Source organism: Idiotropiscis lumnitzeri, chromosome 3 (genome assembly GCF_059441095.1).
Source record: "Idiotropiscis lumnitzeri isolate Australia: NSW breed Sydney's pygmy pipehorse chromosome 3, RoL_Ilum_1.0, whole genome shotgun sequence".
Taxonomy (NCBI): Eukaryota; Metazoa; Chordata; class Actinopteri; order Syngnathiformes; family Syngnathidae; genus Idiotropiscis; species Idiotropiscis lumnitzeri.
Genome location: NC_142393.1, coordinates 28,818,192 through 28,830,185, shown reverse-complemented (window position 1 = coordinate 28,830,185; position 11,994 = coordinate 28,818,192).

Below are 11,994 nucleotides of genomic sequence, written 5' to 3'. Positions count from 1 at the left end.
CGAAGTCAACAAATAGAAGCAGTAGCACGCTTACAAGCTCTGTGATACTGTGATGCTTCAAGAATATGTTGCTGGATAACGTCCTCTGCCAATGACCTGCGGGCTTCCAGGTGTCATTAGAAGCATACTTGGGTAGTGTGTCTTTTATGGCCACTGTTAATTTTATGAGCGCTGTGAAGTGGAAGTGTATGCTGCCAGCAACCCTGCTGCTGGAGATTTGCATTAGGCAACTCCCAGAGGCCTGCATGAGATTTTCAAAAGGATGTTTTGTGTCCATGAAATGAAAGTAGATTTTTTTTTCATTTTATTTTTTTTACAAGGGCCATTAAATTGGCTCTTTGCCCCAGAATTTACAAAATGACCGTGACATCATTAGGGAGGTACTTGATCAGCACCAGTGGCCTCAAATGGAGCGTCAGTAGGATCTCTGGCTTTTAAAAGTCACACTAGGCATTCCAAAAAACAATTGTTGTGAACGGGAACACAAGCTCAAAAGGCAATACAAAGAAATCGAAGTTAAGTCATCATGATTTTGCATTTTGATGCATTTAGATTGCAGGTGAATTGGAAGAATGTGTACCAATTATATACTAAGGTCAAAAACAAAACGTACAAACTAGCCACGCCACGCAGTGTAATGGAAAGTATGAGCTATATATATCCACACATTGTAATGCTTCCACAAATATTGACCACTGTGGCAGCATCGCATACCTATACCATAGTAGTGATTGGAGCTTTTTTTTAAGGTTAAGTTACTACTGTCCAAATTTTTGCTTCAAATTTTCACATTAATTATTCCGTACTCTGCAGAAAATGTCTCCAGACGTGGCATACACCAGCTGACCCTGAATTGAGTGCTCGGGGCCGCCGAGAGTCACTTTAGATGAAGGTGACAAGCAACATTTTACCCCTTCCTCTTGATTTAAGGATTAAACTCACAGATCCTTCGCCAGCGGCCCTTTTTCCTAAAATGACTTTGGCTGCCATGTGCCCTTAGCACTCACACGCTGTGCATTAACCCACCCTACTGGCACTTGATCAATAAACCTTTGGGAGACATACCCACACACACAGGCAGGCAAACAGGAAGTCATGCCTTCCTCCATTAAAACTATTAACACAATGCCAAGATCGATCAGTCAACCCTGGCTCACCTTCTCTTCATCTCCGCCCCATCACCCTGATTTCAGAGGGCATTCGCACGTGTGAGGGGATGCATGATAATTTGCACTCAATCACATCAAGTTTCACAGGGAGGCAAGGGGGACAAATAAATAAGCTGCAAGATCAAACATGCAGCGGGTGGATAAAAATGTCTCCGTAAATGAAGAGTTGACCTTTTGCAATAGGAGTGTAAGTTGGGGAAAGATGGAACACATCCAGCTGCAGGTTCACTGGGTAGCACTCAGCATCCGTCTCTTCCCTGGCAGTGTCATTAATAATGGGAGGCGATGTTCCTCTCTGCGCTGTGGGAAATGTAGTCATCTGTAGCCCAGTGGCATGGCCAGTTAACTGCTGCTAATTGGTATGGACGGTGGGAGCCTCTCAGTGTGCAGATTGGAAAGTGGCGGGTTGCAGGAAAAGACGAGCAAAGACAAGTACAGACAAGCAGAGATGAATTAATGTGTGGCACAAGCACTCATGGCGGACGGACACACACTAATGTCCGTTTGTAAGCATGCAAAATTCCAAATATACTTCAGGAATAAGCATGGACTCATTTTTAGCCGTTGTGTGTGTGTCTGGCACTTGACAGGTACAAGACATTCTCTGTGAAGTCGTGCTTTGCAACAAGATGGACAACTTCTCCCCAGCTGGCAAGACAAATGTCTCCTCCAGGACTTGTCTATTTACCACACTTGACAAGCTTATAGTGTCTATTTGAGACGGATGTCCCATCAGCAGCCTTTATGACTGTCCGTGAGTAATGGCGGTCTCCCCCTCCCCGTACAACTATGGAGGTACAAAACCTACAGGGTGCAGCTGGACAAACTTCAAAGCCATTTCCTTGGCATAAAAAGCCGCATGCTCAAATGAAAATACGAAATGCGGGCTACATTGAGGTTTGAATTTGACTTTGTCTCTTCCTCTTGGTTATAGTCACGACAAACACTTGGTGCGCCCTGCACTATTCACACTATTCAAACAGGATGAGGAGGTGTTGCTTTTACCAAGAGGCATTGCGGTATTTGACGGGCTCCTACTGTATGCTTTATCGGAGAGCGTCACCAATGCCCTCACAACCCCTGTTATTGCTGAGGTAAAATATATTGAAATCATTTATTTGTGTTTACCCGGGAATAGAGAGGAGAGAGAATAAAGTGTGCTTTTGATGGAAGCTGAATGAATGAAATCCATTTCAAGTGGTGCTTTTGCTTGAAGGAGATAGAGGGATTATGCGCACAAGTTCAAAGGAGCATCTTTCAGATTCACAGTGGTTAGAGTAGTATGTGGGCTTTTGTTTTCAATTTGAGTAAGTGGCACAAAAAAAAAGCCGAACAACGGTGCTGGGTTGATCTTCAATTCAAATAAAGTTTTGCGCTTTTAAAGGAACAGATTTTTTGTGCGCTTGCATGCTCCCTGCATCTGTCAGCTTGCATATTTCCCTCATTGTGCGAGCACATTCCACCCCAGCCCAAATCACCTTCATTAAAATATGTGTCTCATTACGTTAATGAGACGACTTCATTATCACTTAAACGACCTTGTCCCTTGTGCTAAACAAGGCCGACTGCTTGCAACACAATGGGCCTCTTGCGTAGGATCATGATGGGGGGCCTGCAGGCGTGCCAGTCGGCAGGTGTTTGCAAGATGTAATTAAAAACAATGAAGACATCTATTTTGAAGTCCGTGTACATTCAAAGAAAATAAAAATTCAAGTTGCTCCGGTGGGCGGGGTGTCCCGTGTGGGCGAGTAGTAGTGTAAGAAAGTAAAGCTTGTGTTTGAATTAAACCTCCAAAAACGACAGTGTTGAGAGTCGGGGTTAGCAATTCATACCAAGTTCCGACACCTAAATTCTTTTTCATTTGATGTTAGCGAGTGGTCCGATCTTGGCTCAAGAGATGTACACGTACCTGGACACAGCATAAAACACGCATGCAGACACACACTCACACAACTTGTATTGGGCATCTAAAACAGTAATTGAAGTTTGGACAACTTCAAAATAAAAATTATTGACATTTGTGTAAAAAACATTTGCTGAGTTATTTTTCCTTATATCTTTAAGTTGGCATTTATGGCATTTTATTGGAATTTGTTGCCTTGATATTTTCAGTCGACCTTTTTTTTTTTTTTTTTGCAGGCCTGATTCCGCTTATGCATGAGCACCCAGGCTGAACATGTGGTTCAATCAAAGTGATTCCTCTCCCTGTCAGTTATTAATTATAACCACCTCCTTGCACAATAAAAAAAAAAACAGAATCATTCACAATACTTTTGAAAGTCAGTCATGAAGTTGCATTAATGCAATGTTGTATTATGAAATCATACGGAGGCTTGAATGCAGCGAGGTGTGAGTGTGGGCCAGTTGGAGGGAGGGTTAGGAGGGAGTCGTGCCGCTCCTGGCCAACTTCAAGTCTGAACCATCATGTGAGTTCTGTCCCCTTATCTTGTTCTGTCAATGTCACCAACATCATTAAATTAATTCTATACCTTTTTCTGCCCTCCGCACATTCAGTGCCACTATTTTATTAAGCTCTGCTCTACCTGGCTGCCACAAAAGATCTCCTCTCATCCCCTTTAGCACTCATTCTGTTTGGGGAGTGACCTATCCCCTTGTAGCCATGTATTAATCCTCCTAAATAAACACTGTCACTCTAATCCCTTCTCCTCCTCACACACACTGTTTGCTTTCTCTATAACCATCTTCAAGTCACCAAGCTCATGCAGGTTAATGTCCCCATTGCCGTTTTACTGGAGTGGATGAGTTGCTTCCCATTTCCCTGTGTATAGATGCATCATTGCCTATTCAGTGGTGCTGAAAACTTTGGCCAACAGTGTGTTTTCATTGTGCACACGCTGTTATGCGTCTCACTAGCGTGTCTTCCATGTGTTTGACCAGCATGGACGGGCATGGACTGGTGAACACACAACCATCGGGGTACATTTAGGACGATTGCTGCCATACAGGAAGGGATTAGGAGCTCAAACCAAAGCTGCACTGGCAGAAGCCCTGAATTAGCATTCAGCAGGCTTGAGGTGCGCAAGTGTGTGTGCCAACCCCAAGGGGAACAGTTCCTGGTCACAGTCTGTGGATGAAAGTAATTGCCAGTGGAGGGCAACCTGCAGCTGAGGCCCAGAGATTGGGGGAATGCATGACATCCAGGGCAGCTGATTTTTCCCACTTGGCCTGTACCTCATATATAATGCACCTCTGAGCTCTGACTAACATGAGGCCGATAGCTGGCACATGATTGATTGGTGCACCTAAATATACTTAATTCACTGCTTCTGATGAACAGAAATTCAAGAAAAGTCACTTAAATGATCGCCTTTGTACCTGAAAAAATGCCATGCATGGAAAAGTTAGCCTGCCTAAGGCAGTATTCTCCCTTTTTTTTTTGCCATCCATCCATTTCCAATGCCACTCATCCTATTCAGGGTCGCAAGAAAGCTGGAGCCGATCCCAGCTGGCTTTGGGCGAAGGTTGGCAGTGAAAATGCGGGTCTCACGTGAAGACAGGCAACCATTCACACTCACATCCACAGCAACTGACACGAAGATGGAATAGATCCTGGACCCTGGACGGCAACATTGGGAACCGTTACACTAACCCATTAAATGATGCATGCCATGTGCAGGAGCTGGCTATCTATGAAGATGTTCAAATTGCAATATTATCGTCTTTTTCTCCCCTATCATTGACTGGTATTTCCTGTTTGAAATCCTGCTACATTGGCAAACTGCCCTTCTGATACATTCAATCACCACCAGGTGGTAGCCTAAACTAACAATTACAATGACATAGCCGCTCCAAACAGATGCGTCTCATTCACTCTTTTTTTTTAATTCGTATCCGAAAGCAGACACAAAGAAAAATTGAAACCAACCACGGATATCAAGAAAAATCTTATCTTTTAATTTCCTTTTTATGAGGAAAAAATATGAGATTACATTATACATCACTGTATACACTAAAAGCCATCAGTAATATTACTCCCCAAACTCTCTTTTTGTTTCCCTCTTGTTTTGAATTCTTCACAATGTAATTTAACGTGAATCCTACAAAATAAAAGATACAGCGCAAAATAGGAGGCAGGAAAAAAAGTCTGTAAAAAACATGGCTAACAACTTCCAGCAAGTGTGCAATAAAACCCAAATTAGAGCGCAATGGGCCATGGACCATGTGACAGGAAGGCTAGCGCCCCTAGGCCTCTCTCTTACTAGAACACTACTGTTCACCAGCTGTTATCTGATTTATTTATTATTTAGGAGGTGTGGGGGGCTTACGAGGCCACCATGTACTGTTACCTGGAAGTGACTCAGAACAACAGTCAATAGAGGGAGTCAACACAAAAGCAGAGGTGCCTCCCAAGTGTATTGTTTGAGTCACAAAAGCAATGTTAGGCTTTAATTAGAAGTGAACAACAAACAGGATATTGGCCTCTTTTGTTATGTTGAGGATTAAGATGAGGGGTCTCTATAGAGATAAACTGGAGCGGTGTCAGATGAACAACTCACCTGGGACACGAACAGACAGGTGTTCACAGGATGGAAAATGACGTTGGCCACATTATCAGCAATGTTCATATGATACTTATGACTCACAGTGGGAAAAGACCTGGTACTAAGGGGAAGGGCACTTTGTGACCAAAAGATGGATAATAAGATTTAGGCTAAATAATGGATTAATGGGGTCCAGGCAACACGAGTGATACATTTGACCGATGAGTTTCCAGCCTGTGTGGGAAAGGTTGCGCGGCTTGCTTATTCACTAGCTCTTATCTGATGGTCAAATCCCATCCTTTGGCAAGGATGAGGGCACCTCATGCTCAAATGACTTAAAAGCCCCAACTCAATAAAACAGAATCTGAAAACACGAGTGTGGGACCTTTTCTGTATGCACGAGTACCGCTCATGCCTCACAGATGATAGCTTGCGATCATCTACAGCTATGATGTGCTGATGCTGTACATCGAGATTCAATCACATTAAACAGGTAAAAGAAATATTCTAGTTGGCTGTTTTGTGCAAATATACTGCAGATTTTACATTGCCAAGTGAAATGTTTATTTTTAATAGACGTTATCTACTGACAGGAAGATGACGGGGCTCTTTTGGAACGTGGCAGTTGGATCATTTCCTGTAAGTTTGGCTTTAACTTGATGAATGACTCAAATCGATATTGACTAGCTTAATTATATGAAAAAAAAGCTTAAACAATGCATCTTTTTTAAGAGTTGAAATGTTTTGTTACATGCAGGCATAAGATTTTGTGGTTGATTTATTTTGCATACATTATAGTTTTTTTATGCATACAGTAAAAAAAATTGTGGAAAAAACTGTGGTGTTCTCCTAGCTATAGGTTTGGTGGATGCAGGTTTTTTTTTTGTTTGTTTTGTTTTGTTTTGTAGATGGGCTAAATGGCTCTCACATTGCCAACCTCTGAGCGCGGGTAATGCAATGGGTCCATGTTCTTCAACAATAGAGCAGCTGGATTTGCTTCAAATTCAGCACAACGGGGAATACAACAAGACTTGTTTTCCTGTCAACTCAGTCAGGAGGCCGCAAGCACCTGTTTCATGCCCCCTCCTGCCTTGTGAAGTGTGTCTCACTCAAATCGGACACCTGTCATGCTTTCTCTCCAGCTGGGGCCCTTGCATCTGGCTGCCTTGTGTTCGTCAACCATCTAGGTTCTTATCCTATAGTTGAGCTTTACATTTAACATACAAAAGTGTGTAACATGAGGATTTGGTCAATTTCCAGGAAGTCTACCGCAGCTGGTTTTGCTCAGTGGGGAGCACCCTCGACTGGCAAGGCACATATTGGCAATCAAGCATTCACAATCACATTCCCACCTACAGACAATTTAGAAAAAAAAAAAGTGTTTTTGGAATGTCAGAGGAAGCTGCAGTACCTAAAGTGTGCCGCCCTAACAGCATATAGCGTTATTATAATAATGTCATGTTTTTCCTTTCTCCTCACCACTTAAATGTAAACCTCATGCGTTGCCTCGTGCTGCCAGTCAAATCATCATAAACCAGAGCAAATGTTTTTGCAGCATCATGCTATAATTAATCTCACTTACCCCTTTTTGAATACAACAAAAAATAAAAAGAGTTAGACCTCAATTTCCACAAGGTGCATGTGATACAGTATGTAACAACACAGATATGTGTATCTCTGGAAGTGATAAGACCTAGAATGTGGCGGGAAAGCATGCTCTACAAGCCTGGACGTGAGTCAGCGAGGGAAATTAGCATGCTTCCTTCATCACAAAGTGCCGCCTCTCAGCGTGTTTGTCAAAAAAGGCTGCAGTGTCGTGACAAAGAATACTCCCTCTATGTCCGGGGTGACCCTTCGGAGTCTGCATATCTCTGCAAGAAATGGAAAAGTTGATGACCTAATTTTGAAATGTGATGAAAGTCAAACTCCACTGAAGAAAAAAATTCTTAATGTACATGTAGGGGTACAATTGCTCGTCTCTGCTGTGGTACCATCAAAGCAAATAGTTTTGTTCCCTTGATACTTTGATTTGACTTTTAAAGTTTACAAAACAAATAAGGTGTTTTGAGGGACATAATGAGCCCTCACTGTGTATTTTGGTTTGTTTTTATCAGACGATTAGGCTTGAGTACATACAATTTGGCATTTTGCCCTTCATTTAACCACAATTTACGAGCGCATTCTGGCGTGTTTCTACATGTGAAAGAATAAATTCAGATAATGTCAACAATCTCAAGGATCTCGACTAACGTTTTGCACGGGTTGTACTGGAATGCACAACTTTTTTTGTTTAGTGCCAGCACCAGCACAAAAGTTAGGTGCACCCACGGCATTGCATTCAACACCGCACTTTTATCATTTCACTCTTTTTTGTTTTTTTAACCAAAATCACTGACTGTCTTTTTAGCCGATATTGACTACTCAACGATTAAATAACTGTAACAATCTTATCATCTTAAAATTCTTTAATTTATTTATTATTTTATTTTATTGTATTCTATTTCTGTTTCAGAGTGCTAGTTAGGACTTTTTAATATATTGGGGCTGAACTTAACAATCGAGATGAATAACAATCGACGATTTTGTTGAACAATTTTTACGGTGCGGATATTACGATCGCATCTTTGTATCTAGTTTAAAAGAGCAAATAACTTTTAATTCTCAAGAACATTGGACATTGACATTGTAATACAGAACAACAACAAATATTAGATAAATTTAAGAATATGTAGTTATAATAGATTCTGTTCACCAAAATTGCAAATTATTTGGTACAAGAGAGTCGCTAATACATTCCTCCTACAACGGTGGAATGGCTGATTGCACTAGTGCAACCTCTTTTTTATTTAACACTCTAGTATAAAATCACAAAATGTGGTTGCCGGGGCTCTCAAATTGTTGTCAGACTAGAACCCTAAATCTGGAGCACAATGGCTTGCTACAGGAATCTTTGAGCAAACCAAAGCGGCGATCAGGCTGAAGAAAGGATACTTATACCAACCAGACAACAACATTGGGATAAAATGTATGAGACTGGTTTCCAGTTTACAGAGCACACTCACATTCATACGATGGACAACTTAGACTGCCGGGGTGGGCCAACTTTTTGATTGGTGGGCCACAATAGGTTCTAAATTTTGACACAGGGGCCGGACCAAGAGCAGATGGATGGAGTGTTTTGATAACCTCACCTTATGTGATAAAATTTTTTAAATGATAACGAACAAAAGCATTACAACAAAATATCTGTCTTTGACACACCACAGTTTTTAGAAAATAAAACATTAAGGTTTATTCATTTAAGTTTTTCAAGTTCAGCGGGCCGTATTAAAACATTCAACGGACCGCACGTGGCCCCCGGGCCGTAGTTTGCCCACCCCTGATTTAGAGTCATCAATTAGCTTTTGAGTTAAGTAAGTCGACTCATCTGAATAGATTGTATCCTGCTGGAGAGAAATGAATGTTGTCCTCATGTCCTAATGTACTTTTTCTGCCCATGGATAAGAGAGCTCCATATTGTCACGCTAATAACATAACTGCCTAACTCAATTTTTTTGCCTGTCACATTTTTTGGGCAGTTACGCTATTAGTGTGACGGTATCTTTGTGACCTGAAATGACCTCAACAGTTCACGTGTGCACTTTGAAACTGAGAGAGGAAAAAAAAAGATGCTGATGCAAAAAGGAAGTAATGCATTTTGTCGACGACCAATAGCTGTCTTGTCTTGTACATCCCATCATGCAGCTGTGTATTACTCCTTTGGCTCCTTAGGTACTAAGACGCTCCAATGAAGATGACTTATAGTGACATCAGAGGTAGGGAAAGTAAGAGTGTGGCGGATGCAGCTCAGTATGGGAAGCAGAAAATGAAGAAGAAGACAAGGCCTTGGGGTCTAAACAAAGGCAAGATTGCATGTAGAGCACACATTTTGCTAAAACCAAAGGATGACCTACAAAAGACAAAACATAAAACTTTGCCTTTCCAATATCTACATTACAGATGCATTATTATTTAATGATGGAAATATGGCCAAGTCCAGGCTATTTAAATTTTTTTTTTTTAAATAATATATCAAACCTGCGATGACTTGACTTAACCAATTGCTTTCTTTAGCATTCCTGAAATGCTTTTCCAAGTCTTTTCTGCATCCTCTGCCAGATATTGTTTGTTTCAGGGGCTTTCTCCCTTCAGTGTCCTCTTCAGGAGGTAAAATGACGGTTCTATTGGGTTAAGATCCGGGGATTGACTTGGCCCGTCCAGGAACTTTTCCACCTGATGAAGTCCTTTTTTGTGTCGGCAGTGTGTTTCGGATCATAATTATATAATGTTTTTTATACTGTCAATTATATACAATGTTCATTTTCGTAACTTGGCACAATGATAACAAATCTCTGCCATGTTTTCCTTTTATTCACTTGCATAGTGCTTGTGCTATGAAGAAGGCGAGTGGTGGGGGATCATTGGGTATAGCTTTGCTGCAAACTACATTTGAGAAAGATATTCAGGTCTGAACTGAGAACAGGTCAAGCATGAGCACAACAAAGCGGCGTAAAAAAAAATGCTACATCAGCGCATGATAACAACTGAACATTCAAATGAATTCAACTCACACTCTGCTGTGTATTTTGTGTTGCACACCACGCAGATGCAGCTCGCACACATGCAGGCACACAAGGGGAGATGTCAGCGGCAAAGGGGCGTGCAAAATAGTGCTTCACCACATGCGTTTGTAGGGAACGGTGCCTTGCTCAAGGGCACCGCGACAGTAGCCGGGAATCAGGTTGGCATGTAAAAGAGTTTAAATGGAAAAGCAGACAACTGCATTTTCTCTAACTTGAGTAAATTTTGTTTTTATTTTTTCAGGTTCCTTCTGAAAGCTAATCATCTTTGAATTGAATAACCATGAGAAAATTACAAATTGTTATTCCAAATTAAACCTTATTACACCTGCTCTAAAGCCAAGTTGACTTTCTGTCACCAAATGGTCAGGTATATGCAACAGAAAGCAAAAAAAAAAAGGCTATAATTTTAAGAAATTCAAGCCGTATCTGTATTCAGCGCCAGCATTTGTGGAGTTAATCATTGCTTCTTTTACATCAAATTAACACTTCAAAATTATGTAACACACCAAAAATAATCATGCAACACTCCAAAAATAACATCTCTGTTAAAAATCCCAATCATAAATCAATGAGCTCGGATCCTTAAAATCAACCATCAATATCAAGAATGCTCAAAGCATCACTCAACCTTGCTGACCCAATGAAATCCTGACCCAGCACACAGCTTTATTGCTTTAATTACCATACGAAATGAGGAAGCTTAAGAGCGCTCTCTCACCAGGCGCCACTAAGAGGATCGAGTAGGGTACAGTATATTTACTCTAAAAGAGTCATGTCTGTAAGTTATTTAAAGAGCAGCTCTGTAAAGTCAATTTAAACACACCGTTTTTGAACTAGAGGCATTTGAACAATGACTAAAATAAAAAAACTGCTTATTTTAGCTGTTAATGTGGGAAAAGATATTCACTCGCTGATCCTATGCTCAGACTAGGTCACAAGTGAAGTGCGGTAGAAACTTGCTGATGCTCCAGATGGGAACGTAATTCTCCCTAAATCTGGTGACAAACCCACTCGGGCTCCAAGCTGTGTAAAGCCATGTGGCCCGCCCATCTGAAAGCGATCAGTATGTAAAGGCTGCAGAGAATTTAGAGGGAGGAGGAATCAGTTACCATTTGGGCTTTGTCATATGGAGGCATGAGCGGCAATAACGGCCAGTGTGGAATAATACCCAACAATGGGGAGGTCAAAGGTTGCCCCAGCCTCAAAGGATGCCATCCGAGCTGAACAAACGTGCACACACTTGATTAAGCTTTTCTTCATTCTACAATCTTTTCCTTTATCTGCCTCGCATCATTTTTGTTATCCTCCACTGGATGATAGAATATGTTTACAGCTTTCTTGCTACCTGTCTATTATATAACAGTAACCATTTGAATGACGCTGCAGCCGAGCTATTTAAAGCACATCAATTCATTCCCCCCCCCCCTCTCTGGAAGATACTCCAAGAGGAGGGAGTTGAGTATGTCCCTGCTGTATGATTAGACCACACATTTAGATTGGTAAATACCGGAAGTTTCTCATTTGAAAGACATGTAATTTTTTTTTGTATAGGTTACTACAGTATTATTCCTTCTAACCCTCTATAATATTAAACGTATTAAATAATACTAAAATGTCTTCAAAGACAGCTGTTAGTTAAATTACTGCTGCCCAAAAAAGGCTGCAGCGTTGATGCTTTATACAGATCAATGCTCTTATTTT